The sequence below is a fragment of the Carya illinoinensis genome, chromosome 9 (assembly GCF_018687715.1).
Source record: "Carya illinoinensis cultivar Pawnee chromosome 9, C.illinoinensisPawnee_v1, whole genome shotgun sequence".
Classification (NCBI taxonomy): Eukaryota; Viridiplantae; Streptophyta; class Magnoliopsida; order Fagales; family Juglandaceae; genus Carya; species Carya illinoinensis.
The window spans coordinates 10736228-10751313 of NC_056760.1; the positions used below are offsets into that span (position 1 = coordinate 10736228).

The window sequence follows — 15086 nt, forward strand, 5'->3', positions numbered from 1 at the left end:
GAGGTGGTACTCTTGTGCAAATAGGATCATTTAAATTGAAGGATACAGAAGTGCTACAGGTATAAAGAATTTCACAAAAATAAATTTATAAAATGAAATGATTTCATATATTATATTAGATCTATTTTACAATCTAACGTATTATACTAAATCACGTCAATTTGTAAGTTTGCTTTTATGTAATCAGTTTGCGAATAAAGAATTTCTCATTTATAAATACTATGATATTTAATGCACTCTATGAGAATCTCAAACAATGCACACTATATATGAATATTTAATATCGTATTTTTTTCTTATATATAAAATTACCAATGAGAAAAATATTTTATGGTGAGTAATGCTATATGCAGTCGAAAAATAAGCAAGCGTTATGCAATCGTTTTGAAAAAAAGTAAAGTCTATTATTAAAAAATTAATTTCTTTTTATGTAAATCTTGTATTGATTTATTTATTTTAAAATAATTATACGACACTTACACATTTATTTTTATTTTTATAATTAAATTACTCTTTTCGTGAGAATATTTCGGTACGCAACTTTGAATGAGCCCAAGGACGTCTAAGCATTGATCAAATTGGGCCAAGGTCCGGACTGGGATTCCATTACAAGCATATTCAACTTCAGCTCGGCTTGCGTACGGGCTGACGGGCTGTCATAATATTATCTGCGTTAAATATTAGAGAATTTAAATATTATGAATAATGTTAGATATATAAATTTAAAATATGAAATTAAGTCTTCCGAATAAAATTAGACTTATAGTCAAATAAATGAGATAACTTATAGAGATATTATCATGATAACTTTTAAATAATATATAATTTAAGAGAGAATTAACGGAATATAACAAAAAAATTTTAAGTATGTTTAGATGTTTAAATTATCTTAAAATTTTGTAAATAGTAGTAAAATAATTTGAATAAATATGTTTTATTAAATTTTGAAAAACGAGAAAACAAATAATAAAAATATTTTTTTAAATAAGTATTTTATTGGAATTGATAAAATTAATATTATTTTTTAATATTTTATTGTATATAATTTTATATATTATTTTTATTTTAAAATTCGCATAAATTGTGTTAATTTTCATGTTTGAGTAATAATTATATAGTGATTAAATAAAAAAGTTAAAAAATTTAAAATTAAAAAATATTTATATTTAAATAATATTTAGAAATGAAATTATAAAACATTCTACGTACAACCGAGGTACGAAACCGTGGGAAAATGGGCTGTGCCACGTTAGTCGATATATTAAAAAAAACAGATGAAAACACGGGGATGGAGGGAAATTTCATATTTCAGAAGCTTTGTGATTTTGGGTTTGGGGGAGAAGAAAAACTCTTACGATTTTGGGTCTGGAAGATAGAAGAGATAGCCGCCGCTGCCGTTGTCTTCGAGTCTGGAAGAGCTCTTCGTCATCATCTTCGTGTGGGTCTGTATCTCTCTCTCTCTCTCTCTCCCTCTCTCTCTCTCTCTCTCAATGGATTGGGAATATTCCAGTCAAAATGAACGCGCAATTGGTGCTTTGTGTGTTTTTCTTTCAAACATCAAATTTTTCTGGCTTTGAATGATAGGGTTTTTTTGTGGTACTAACCATTTTGTCTTTGTTTTTGTTTTTTTGTTTTTAATTTTATTTTATCAATTCAAAGGCTGTTATGGAGAAGGTGAAGAAAAAGGAAGAATCCATGGCAATGCCAATGCCAGGCCAAACAGAATGCAAGGTTCTTATTACTCCTATCATGGTCTTTAACTGACATCCTTCCAGGCTACATTTTTAAAATTATTGTTTTGTTACTACCTATATCATTGCATGTATATTTTTTTTTTTTAGAGATGAGGACCCCCCCCCCCCCCCCCCCCCAACACAACACAAAAAAAAAAAAAAAAAAAAAAAAAAAAAAAGAAAAAGAGGCTTAATATTTGAGGGAAATCAATCATAGTTGATGCGCTTGTATATATTGCATTGTTTACCAATAAAAAAAAAAAATATTCGAGGGAAACCGTGGTGAGGGGGAAGTAATGTTTTTGTTGTGATACTATGGATTGTGGTAGCTTGGTTTTGATATGGTATTATGTGTTTGAGCTTAGTTTGGAAGGAAAGTAGTTCCATCAATCAATGATCTCTCTATCTCATTCAGGAATATTTCAGTCGAACAGAACAGGTAGTTGGTGCTTTGTATGTTTTTCTTTCAAGCATCAAATTTTGTTGGCATCATATGATAACATTTTTTTTTTTTACTAAATCTTTTTCATTGGGTGGTTCAATTTTATTGATTTGAAGGTTGTTAAGGAGAAGGTGAAGGAACCAGGCAAATCCACATAGAGGCCAGGCCATACAGAATGCAAGTTCTTATTTCTACCATCAGGGTCTGCAGGCTACACTTTTAGCACAATTTTTCCGCTAGCATGGATCGTATATTTCTTGCATTTTCCATGTGATATTTCAAATATATTTCGCTGATTATCTATGGCCCAAGATAAACCCGATTGATGTAAGGTTATTATCATATTAGTCATTCTTTGCACCTGACTCAAGATAGTTTGCTCAATATCTAGATGAATTGTTATTAACTCTGCCCATGTGTGTAAATAAGGAAGATTACGGCTTCTGTGTAACAATGTGGAATAACTAATTTGGATTGGACTATTTAGCCACTTTATGTAATATTATTTTCTTCTTTTTTTTTTTAAGAGTACTTTCTCCTTTTTGAAAGGGTAACATTTCCTACAAACATATTTTTGGTGACTTTTACATTTAGTCTCTTTTTGTGGCTCATTTTGACTGTGCTTTTTGAATGATGCATAAATGATGGTTTTCATCATCTAGTGGTTCTTTTCTTGTGCTCTGTTTCAGAGTTACTTGACGTCAGGGGTGTGCAAGTACGGAAGAGCTTGTAGATACTAACACACAAGGAGCAAAGCTTCAGGAACCTCTGTTATAGAGACCTGTCCTACGAAATTCCAATAAGCAACATCCAATTGTTTCTAGCAATCATGCATCAAGCATTAACATTAGTCATTAGCCTTTTTTTGGATGGAGAACTGCTTTGGGTAAAAACTGCTCCAAACCTTTTTTTGGTGACCAATTTCAGGAAGGGATGGGACCTCCGATTTCTCTCATCACTACAAGCTTCGCAACGAACTCGATAGTTCGTGTATTGGAACTGTGTATTGTGTATTGGAACCAATGACTATATTATATTGGACAATTATTTGTATTTTTGGATGGATAGCTTTTTATTTGTAGTTATTTTTGGATGGTATGAGACCTTTTATGTGGAAATATGATGTTGGTACTTGGTTGCAGGTGGTTCCAGGTGTTTTATATGTGAAATTTCAAGCTTAAGAAGTTTAGACTTCTTCCTTTTTTTTTCTATTGTATTGAATTTATTTTAGTTATTAATCTAAAGCAGCCATGGTCAGACCAACGCTACAATCAAATTAGAAAAAGAAAAGGTTCCATACTTTCTTATAAGTTTAAAGAGAAGTTCTCAGCAAGAATTTGATTCCATTATGCTTCTCTTTCTAAGTTTCTAATAAGAAACCCCAACAAAAAAAGTAGATACTAGATTCCAGCATAAAGAGGTTCAGAATAACGTGATAGAGAAATACAGCAAATGCACACATCCAGGACTTCACCCTGCATCCGTTCCCAATTAATCAGAAAATTCACCAAAGCAATGCTCAACATGAGTCACATTGATTTTTGGTTTTTGGAACAATAAGATCACCACCTAACAATCAATTTTTTTTACGTGTAAAAAGTGGCGACTAATTTTGTGATACACAGACTTAAGTTATACATTTGTCAGAAACACAGAGACTTAAGTTTTACTACATCAATCTATTAATAACTTAGATACTGTCAAATACCAAACAACATATACCAAGTAACACGACACAACAACTACAAAAGCCCAATACAGCCGGAGTAGTGTGCGTGAACGCCTTATTTCAACTTATTGCTCCAGAAGCACCAACTCCTTCAAGACCTCATCATTTCTATTGGATAGTACCATCTCTCTCATCTTGATTGTTGTGCCTCCGGCCTGTTTGAAAATCACACAAAACAATTTTAAAGTGGTTTAGCAAATTGCTTACGTCCACTGGAGCCTTTTTTATAGAATTTATACGAGATTTACAAAACACTCTAAAAATTCTATTTCTCTCTCTCACGTCCCTCTTTCTCTCTTCACCCACTGCATTTTTGCATCAGAGCTCTCTCCTATTTATAGGAGAAGAGCAGCTCACCTATTGCAGTTTCTTCTGACTTGGGAGAGAGTGGGTGGCCTAACAATGGTAGGTGGTGGTGGGTGAGCATGAGTTGGTGGCTGCAAACCCAAACTCATTTCACACTCACACTTGGGTTGATTTCAACAATCACCCCTTCCACCCAAGTGTGCCATACCAGGATGCTTACAAACTGATTCATTCTTCAAATGAATGCACCTCTTTCTTTGACATGAGAGACTTCTGCTATCGAATACGCTCCAATGTACCCGAGGGTGCTTAGCAGTGTTCAATACTGATCAAGTCCAAACAGTGTTGGAACTTGATCCCTGTGACGACCTTCGCCAACATATCTGCTGGATTATCTTCAGTGCCAATCTTCTGAAGTTTGATGTCATCTTCTTCTAATATTTCACGTACAAAGTGAAATCTGACATCTATATGTTTTGTTCGAGAGTGATATACTTGATTCTTGACCAAATGAATTGCACTCTGACTGTCACAGTAAATGGTAACCTCTTACTGTTTAAAACCCAAATCTGTTACCAATCCCTGTAACCAAATAGCTTCTTTCACGGCTTCTGTTACATCCATGTATTCAGCCTCAGTTGATGGTAGTGCAATTGTTGACTGCAAAGTTGATCGCCAACTAACTGGTCCTCCAGCCATAGTGAACACATAACCAATTGTCGATCGGCTTTTGTTAAGATCACCTGCATAGTCTGAGCCAACATATCCAGTTACTAGACTATCTTCACTCTTCTCGAACCTCAAACCAACATCTACGGTCCCAACAATATACCGTAGAATCCACTTAGCCGCATGTCAATGATCCTTTCCAGGATTATGCATATAGCGACTAACTAAGCTAACGGCCTGGGAGATATCAGGTCGTGTACACACCATGGTATACATTAAGCTTCCAACAACACTTGCATATGGGACATTCCTCATGTAGTCCCACTCTTCATCGGTTTTAGGAGACTGCAATGCACTGAACTTGAAATATGGGGCCATAGGAGTACTCACTGGCTTCGTCTTCGTGTCGATGTTGAATCGTTGCAGTATTCTCTTCAAATACTGTTTCTGAGTAAGGTGAACTGTACCTTTCACCCTATCTCTGCTGATCTCCATCTCCAGTATTCTTCGTGCTTCTCCTAGATCTTTCATTTCAAACTCATTACTTAACTGAGTTTTTAAGCGATCTATCTCTCCCTTGCTTTTACATGCAATTAACATATCATCTACATATAAAAGCAAATAAATGAAAGATCCATTTGCAAGTTTTCTAAAATATACACAATGATCGTATTGGCAACGAGTGTATTTCAGATCCAACATAAAGCGGTCAAACCGCTTATACCATTGCCGAGGTGACTGCTTCAAGCCATAGAGAGACTTCTTCAGACTGCATACCCAATTTTTTTTGCCAGCTTCTTTGAATCCTTCTGGTTGAGACAGATAAATCTCCTCTTCCAGATCACCATGTAAGAAAGCTGTCTTTACATTAAGCTGTGCTAACTCAAGATCATATTGTGCAACTAAAGCTAACAATATCCGAATGGATGAATGCTTCACAACAGGAGAGAATACTTCACTGTAGTCAATTCCCTCTGTCTGAGCGTAGCCCTTGGCTACCAACCTAGCTTTGTATCGCACTCCATTTTTAGCAGCTTGATCATCTTTCTGATTGAAGATCCACTTACAACCAATTGTCTTCTTTCCTTTTGGAAGCGGCACAAGCTCCCAAGTCTGGTTCTGGTGAAGAGACTGCATCTCTTCATTCATCGCCTTTGTCCATTCAACTTGTTCACTGGACTGTACGACTTCTCTGTAAGTGGTTGGGATCTCACCCCCTTCAGCTGGTAATGCATATGTCACATAGTCTGAATAACGTGTCGGTACACGTTTCTCTCGTCTCGGTCTGTTGGTTGCTATTGACTCAGGTTGACTTGGAGGTACTGTGACTAGATTTTCAACCTCATCTTGTCCATGCTTTCCCAACTTCTTTGAAATAAACTTCACACTCTGTGAATCATTTGATGTTTCGCCATCACTGCTGCCTTCACTGGAATCTTTATGCTTATGTGACTTAAGCATTTCAGATTCGTTGAATGTAACATCTCTACTGATGATTACCTTTTTGGACTCTACACACCAAAGTCTATACCCTTTTACACTGATACTAAAGCCCAAGAATTTTGTTTTCTTGGCTCTAGGATCAAGGTTACTTTCTTTAGCATGATAGTAAGCAGGACATCCGAAAATGTGTAAAAAGTCATAATCAGTAGCATGTTTACCTCTCCACATTTCAATGGGGGTCTTTCCATTATTGGCAGCTGCTGGTAGTCGGTTGATGAGGTGGCAGGCATAGGTCACAGGTTCAGCCCAAAATTGTTTACTGAATCCAGCATTCAGCAACATACATCGCACTTTTTCTAATAAAGTACGATTCATTCGTTCTGTCACACCGTTCTGCTGCGGTGTACCTCGTACTGTGAAGTGTCTGACAATTCCCTCTCTCCGGCATACTTCCATGAAGGGGTCTGAAGTGTACTCACATCCATTATCAGATCTGAACCGCTTGATCTTCCTGCCGGTCTGAGTCTCAACCATTTTCTTCCAATCAAGGAAGATTTTCAGCACTTTATCTTTATTCTTCATTGTATACACCCACACAAGACGAGAATAATCATCAACAAAAGTTACAAACCAATGTTTACCTCCCAAAGATGCATTTTGGGTAGGTCCCCAAATATCGGAATGCACATAGTCAAGTATTCCCTGTGTATTGTGTACTGCGGTTCCAAACTTGATTCGCCTCTGCTTCCCCAATACACAGTGCTCACAGAAAGACAGTTTACCTGTCTTGGCACCTTTAAGTAAGCCTTGCTTCACCAGTGTTTGCAAAGCTTTTTCTCCTGCGTGTCTCATATGCATGTGCCAAAGACTGGTGGTGTCGGCATCAGTCTCATCTAGCTTCTCACAACCTGTGGAAGCTCTTCCATCAACAGTACTTCCTTGCAAGAAGTACAAGTTTCCTCGCCTCAAACCCCTCATTGCCACCTGAACTCCCATTAATACTTTGAGAGTTCCGTCCTCAATGGCGATTCTGAATCCCTTTGAATCCAGAGATCCTAGTGAGATGAGATTCTTCCCCAAGTCCGGAACATACAGAACTTCTGTCAGAATCTTGACGCTACCATCATGCAGCTTTAACCGAATGCTACCTATTCCTTGAGTCTTACAAGCACTATCATTGTCCATAAGTACTGCTCCACCATCAATCTTTGTGAAGTCAGTAAACCAGTCCCGTTTGAGACACGTATGATAGGTACATCCGGAATCCATAATCCATTCATCGAAACGACAAATGGATGATGAACTTGCCAAGGCAAAATCTGACTCGTCATCTCTGTCCACGACATTGGCTGTGTTGGGTTGATTCTGCTGTTGTCCCTTCCGGTTGGGACAATCCTTCCTCCAGTGTCCTTTGTTGTGACAAAAGGAACACTCGTCTCTGGCGAGTTTTCTGCCGACTGATGAACCACGTGATGTGGCTCGGGTTTTTGAATGAAAACCTTTCCTCCTTCTGGGATACCTTGACTGTGGTCTCCCTCTTACTGTTAGCGCTTCACTTGATGTATCTTGGTGTACCTGTTTATCTTTTCTCCGGTACTCATTGCTAACATCTTCAAAACTAATCTTTTCATTCCCATACAATAGAGTAGTAATTAAATACTCATATGTATTAGGTAAGGAATTCAACAGTAGTAAAACCTTATCTTCATCTTCGATTTTAACATCCAAGTTTAACAAATCAACAAGAATTTGATTATAATTATTCAGATGTTCAGACATTGAAATACCTTCACGAAATTGGAATCTGAAGAGCTTCTTCTTCAAGTGCAAACGGCTCTCAATGCTCTTCTTCATGAACTTATCCTCCAATTTCTGCCAAAGTACCCTAGCATCTGTCTATCTCATGACAAAATACTTTTGTTCTTTGGTAAGGCATAATCGGATTGTACTACAAGCTTGAGTATTAAGCTTCTTCCAACCCTGATCAGTCATATCATCTGGCTTTCCTCCCAACGCAATATCCAACTCTTGTTGGATCAACACATCCATGACTTCACACTGTCACATGCCGAAGTTGCTTGTTTCATCGAGCTTTTCAACTTCAAACTTGGCATTTGACACAATGGACCGACGTCCCAAGCTACTGGCATGTTCAGAGCTCCTGTCTCTTCCAGATCCTTCCATTTGAATTTAGAAAATTTAGATTTAGAATTTCAAAATTCTAACCATACGGATGAGTCTGGAACGATCCAAATAGTAGGAAAGCACTATTTGATTGCTAAAATCGGCCTCCAAATGGCTTAGATCAAGCCGAAAATGGATCTGAAAAATGGATGGTTGTGATCTGTCTGGCGCGTGGGATGCACGCGCTGCACAGTGCGAGTGGGCGCGAGTTGGCGCGTGGATTACACGAGCTTCAGCACTGTATGCGCGTGGGGGCGCGTGCCTTTCACGCGCGAAACCTCTGTAGGGCGTGTGGGGGCGCGTGAGGCGCGTGTCCGTCACGCGTCTTCAACCTCTGGCACGCGTGAGGGCGCATGGGTGCGTGTGGCTCAGCCGTCTTCCTCCTCCAGTGCGCGTGGGGGCTCGTGGATGACAGCAGTGCACGCGCGGACCTTCTAGGGGCGTGTGTGGGCTACTCCGACCTCCATTTTTTATTCCGTTTGCGGCAACGGATTCGTCTCGACGCAAGGAACACCCTGGAGTTGTCAAAAATTGATTTTGAGCAACTTGAATTTTCAGACAGCTCGAACCAGAGCTCTGATACCAATTGTTGTGCCTCCGGCCTGTCCGAAAATCACACAAAACAATTTTAAAGTGGTTCAGCAAATTGCTTACGTCTACTGGAGCCTCTTTTATAGAATTTATACGAGATTTACAAAACACTCTAAAAATTCTATTTCTCTCTCTCACGTCCCTCTTTCTCTCTTCACCCACTGCATTTTTGCATCAGAGCTCTCTCCTATTTATAGGAGAAGAGCAGCCCACCTGTTGCAGCTTCTTCTGACTTGGGAGAGGGTGGGTGGCCTAACAATGGTAGGTGGTGGTGGGTGGTGGTGGGTGAGCATGAGTTGGTGGCTGCAAACCTAAACTCATTTCACACTCACACTTGGGTTGATTTCAACATTGATCTCATCCACCTTCTTGCAGTATTTGAGTACCTCAATGTGGCTTCAACCTCACAGAAGCAGAATTTCTTCAACCTCAATGATGAAGAAGTCCTTGATGATTTTGATGATGATGACATCTGGATGAAGGCCGTAGAAATGAGCAAGTAAGCAGTGTAAACAACCCTGACTGAGAAGTAGAGGAAAAGGTAAGCAGTGCAACATTCAGAGCAATGCATACCTTTAAGCAGTGCTAGAGCAAGGATCTCAAAAAGTAATGAAACTATTACAGAGAACAAGATAAAAACCTGCAGACTAGGGTAGACCAATTGTAAAACAGAGGCAAAAAAAAAAAAATATCAAATAATGTATAGTTAATAATGTAAAACATAGGGCATGTGGCAATCTGAAGGCTCATTGAACTGTATTGTAACTTACCATCACCTCCCAACTAACTTTTTTTTATAAGTAAAAATTATTGTGTACTTGAGCAATGCCTAGTTTTGTAAAATAAAAAATCTTTGTCATGAGTTATCTTAGTTCTTTACATTTTCTTTTACAAATCTTCTAAACTATAAATCCTATGACTAAATCTTCCAAAACTATAAATCTTAGTTCTGTACATTTTCTTTAACACATCATTGAATTACATAAGTATCATCATCTATGAATACAAGAATATGAAATTATGAAGGTAAAAAGAAAGCTTTTTTTTTTTATAAGTAAACTTTCATAAAGGAAGCTAACAATTCATCAGGTAATTTAGTTGCATCTCTTGTCACCAATTCATAATTAATTAATCAAAGATTCAAACATAAACATATGCCAGTGATCAATGCTGTCGTACAGGTGAAGCTGCAACAAGCCTCCTCAACCGATTTGCACTTGCTGGCTGCAAAGGGTAAAAATCAGTATTTAGATTAAAAAAAAACTTCAAAAAAAAAGAGGAAGAAAAACAGAAAATGATAGAAGGTTTACAGCTATAATTAGCTCACAACTCTATCCCACCAAGTGCTCACTAATTCCATCCATGTTGCTGCCACAAAATTATTTCTTCAAAATAATGCTAAATGAGATGTAATACCTTTGCCAAACAACGGACATCCCCCTCTCTCTTAAGCCAAATTAAGCCCTCAGGTTATTGGCCACCAAAGTAAATATCCCAAAAACAACGGTAAGAACAGGTCAATTTCCACGAAAGTTCCTCCATTGAACATCGGAGATATCCTGTACCAAGGAAAATTTAAAAGAAAAAGAAGGAAAGGGGAGGTTGAAACGCAAAGCTTTGGTTAGGGTTTCGGGTAAGGAGATTGCGTCGAAGGGAGAGGTAGAGCTTTGGTGTCTTTCGGCTTCGAAGGGGGAGGCAGAGCTTTCGGTTTCAATGTCGATTTTGAGTGGGAAGGTGGGGTTCCGTGAGAATGGAGCTTTCGGCTTCAAAGGTCCTTGGTAGCAGGTTTCGTGTGGTAGATTTCGAGTGAGGAAGGTGGAAGACGAAGGAGCGAAGATGGAAGAGAGGTCCGGAAATGGGGGAAGGGGGGATTTCGAGTATGAAATGAAATAAAAAGGGGGAAACGGAAGAAAGAGTAAACGACATCGTTTACATTTTCCACGTCGGATGCGGTTTCCCCGCAGTTCCCCTGGCCAGTTTCCTATAGAGTTTTTCAAAAAATTTCGTGAGAATTCTCATATTTGCCAAACATGCATAGTGTCAGGATGATAGTTGTTAATCATAGATTAAGGTACGTTTCGATAATGAGATAAGAAGGGAAATTATTAAAAAATTCTCATAATTTCTTTTCCAATCATAACCAAAACATAAAACACTATTAGATTTCAAATCTTTAACATTTTTCATCTAAGGCCAAGATCATTCATTATAGATTTTACAAACTTTAAAACAAAACTAAAAAATCAATACAATTTTTCAAATTTAAAAAAAAAAATTATATTCAAATAATTTGTAACTTTATAATATTTTTTTCTGTAACTTTTTCTCTCACATTTTTCAAGATCTAATAAAATATCTTAATTCAAATTATTTTTCTACTATTTACAAGTAATTTTACTTCTATTCTAAGTAGGAGTGGCAATTTGTATTTAGGGATGGTCATGGAGATTCAACTATATGAATCAACCTAAACATAATCTGTTAAGTTAAATGCGTTAGACCTTTAAATTCTAACATGCCCCATTTAAATAAGGAGTAAAGTTATGTCTGTTTTGACCCATTCAATAATTAATTATAAATGTGTCAATACGACATAACTTATTTCAACTTTTTTAATGTAAATGGATTTTACTAACCCGCAACCCATTTAACTTAATTAACATAATTTTACATGAAAGTTAAAATTTATATTTAGTACTAGCCATAGTATCTTGCAAAAAAAAAAAAAAAGATTAATTTTTTTTTTTAAGCAAGCAAACTTCATTAAAATAAAAGATGATACAAGTTAGAGAGAGTGAGGTTCCCCAACAAAACACCCCAAAACAACAACTACAATGCAAACAAGGTGGAAAAAAAAGAAGAAAAGAAGAAGAAGAGGGTTTTAAGACTAATTTATTGGTCTCTACCCAGGTCTTACAAAGAGGACACCGTCTTAAAAGACGTTTTGAAAATAAGCGACCGCTTGAGGTTGGTGTAAGTGGAAGCATTATAGTTGAAAGTCTTAAGATATTTATTGGTGAGGTCCTTAACCTCTTTAACAAGATCACTGATTAGGAAAAGTAATAATCCGAATAAACTGACATCGAAAGGGCAGATATGCAGTGGCGGAATAGCCAACTTGCACCTCTAGAGTGGTGCTTGAGGACCATGCGCTAGTAGAATGAAGGTGGGGTCATGCCGATTTGAAAGATCGGAAATGGTAGAGTCTGCTAGTACGGCGTGTGTAGCCAGCGGAGTTGTCAAAATGTAGTCGCGCATGAATGCCATGTGTGGAAACAAGCTAAGCGTGAGGGTCACGCGTCGACATTTTGAGTGCAGTTTCACGTCGTTCCAGTCTATCGGCAGGAGGGAAACGTCGTGGTGGGGTGCGTGTCGACTGTTCATGGTCGGTGAGCTGCAAATCTAAAAAAATCTAAACCGGTGGAAAAACAATACCATATAAGTGTAACAGCCGCTAGAAATTCAATTGTGGAATTTCTATTGACTTTAGGAATCTCGTGAAAACTCCGTAAGTTTACACAAATTGATTAATCGCATAGGTTTTAGCATGTCAACATAGTTAGTGTTATCCCTCACTATGGTGCTAGAAATGCGATTTTAATTATTTGAGATAGTTAGAAGTGTCAGAATACATTATAGTCTACACCACTAGGCTTAATTGAATATTGAAGATTTTTCAGTACTAAGTTTGTTACGTTTATTTTTGGTGTGAATAGTAAGCTCGGTAAACGTACTAAGCGCAGTGTTTTTCAAAATCACAGTATGTAATGTTCAAATTAGGTTAGCAAAATTTTATTTAGACACATGAAAATATTTTAGCCACCTTACTCTTCCAAATCTACTCCACATTTGGAAAATATATTGAGCTGATTTTTGTAGACATTATTGGATAGAATATTTTGAGATAATCTTTTATAGATATTTTGGGTAGGAGAAAACCACACTCAACTCTCAACTCCAGCCTTATCACCTCCCTTATCTCGTCCATAAGTATGTCCAGCCAGCACCCATGAACTTATCTTCAATTACACCTTCCAATAAAAGATTATCAAACACTCTCTCTCGGACAGCTTTTAGGAGTTCTTTTGCACGCCCATTTCGAAGCTGTTGTAAGTGTTTTATTATAAAGTCTCTTTCATATAAGTTGTTCTTTTTTGAGTCTAGTTTACATGGATATCTTATTTGCCCTATTTGAAGATCATTTGGTCAGTCAAATATTGTGTAAACTATAGAAAGGTCATTCTGAAAGATAAACTGGAGAATATGTTATAGTTTGGAGTTTTTGACCAAGCTAATGGATAGATATTGGTCCGAAATTTTTATGGAGTATTGTTAACATGTATATGTGACTATTGGTTGAGTATTTTTGCATGATTAAAGGTTTTGATGAAAGATTTTCTTAGATTTAGAAACTTAGAAACTGGAAGAAGAAAAACAGTTTCTGTTTTGAGAAAGTTTAACTCTTTGGTGGTCTAAACCTATTCTAATGACTTTAATAATTTTATTAGAGGATCCTAAGGATCTTATATACATGTTATATTATTATTTTGAAGATATTTGATATTAGTTTCAAAGATATGAAATTTTATGCAAAGAGATATTCAAATAAGCTAAAGTGTGGATATTCTTGGCTAAATTTATGTTTTGGTTAATTTCTAACCATGTGATCTTGAATTAGAAGCTTATATATGTTTTAGGACATTTTTTTAAACCATGTGATGGTTTGGTTTGAAGATCATATATTTATAAGTCATAGATCAAGAGATTTATCAAAACTAGTTGAGGAAAAAGTTTTTGTTTTTGGACTAAGTGTAAAACCAAAAACTCCAAATGTTATTTTTTGATTTTGGTGACTTTGGTTTGATGATTTAAAGCATGGTTGATGTTAGGATGATATTATGAATATGTTAGAAGTAAGATTTGATTTTTGAAACTCTTGGAGATGTTTTGATTTAAGGTCAAAACTTGTGATTCAAGTGCTTGGATCTTTTTACAAAAAAAAGTTTGGTGTTGATTATTAGCTTTTTCTAAATGGATGTTTTAAGTATGGTTTTGAACTTAGGATTGGAAGATGTTTGTTGCAAAATTTTGGTTTAAGGATGAGTTTTGAAGTTGAAAGGAATTGCAACAAAAAATCAAGGGAAATGGCCTATGGATGTTTCGGCCATAATGTGTTTTCTATAGTTGTGTTTTGTTTTAAATTTTTCTGAGTTGATATTTAAGTTTAGGACAACATTTACATAAGGAATGTAAATTTTGGAAACTTTTGGAGTTAGTATGCAAAATCCTTAAGTTATGGGTAAAACGGTCATTTTCCCACATGTAGAGAGTAAAATGAAAATTTTACTCTTTAAGTTAGTATTTTCCATATTTTAAATTATTAGTGATTTAGTTCTAACTTTTAGAATTACTAATTACAGTTCCTCGTGATCGCACTTGAAGTTTTATAAGAAACGCGGAGATCGAGGTAAGTTAGCTTTTAACTTACTAGCAGTCTACTATGTATGTGTACTAAGTAAAGGAACTACAGTGTATGTATGTTATCATATATGTCATGCTATGCCAAGTTATCACGTAATTGTCTATTATACAGAATTTATTCTGTCATCAATTTTTATCTGTTACATAATATATTCTATCATGTATTACTGTACATTACAAGTATGTCATGTTAAATATATTGTCTATTATATGTTATGTCATGTTACGAAATGTTTCTATCTCAAGTTGGTCATGTATTTCAAGTTATGTTCAAATCACGTTATGTTACGTCAGGGCTCCAGTCCTTTCGTTTTCCAGTCACGTTTCATCTTGAGTATATTCAGTTTGTGTAGAATACATGGGGCCACAACAACTGTGGAGTATGTATTTAACTGCATTGTGATGTGTAGAATACATGGGGCCACAACAACTGTGGAATATGTATTTACACGTAGAATACATGGTGCCACAACAACTGTGGAATATGTATTTTTCATGTTAAGTCAAG

At 36.4% G+C, this 15086-nt stretch overlaps 1 long non-coding RNA gene across 1 annotated transcript; it reads right to left on the minus strand.

Annotated features, from left to right (window-relative positions):
* Positions 1-9456: 9456 nt before the first annotated feature.
* Positions 9457-11086, minus strand: LOC122277457. The gene is made up of 3 exons (XR_006229014.1): positions 10408-11086; positions 10277-10321; positions 9457-9744 (listed from the first exon to the last, which is right to left on the minus strand). It is a non-coding gene; the product is annotated as an uncharacterized LOC122277457 (long non-coding RNA).
* Between the last annotated feature and the right edge of the window lie 4000 nt (positions 11087-15086).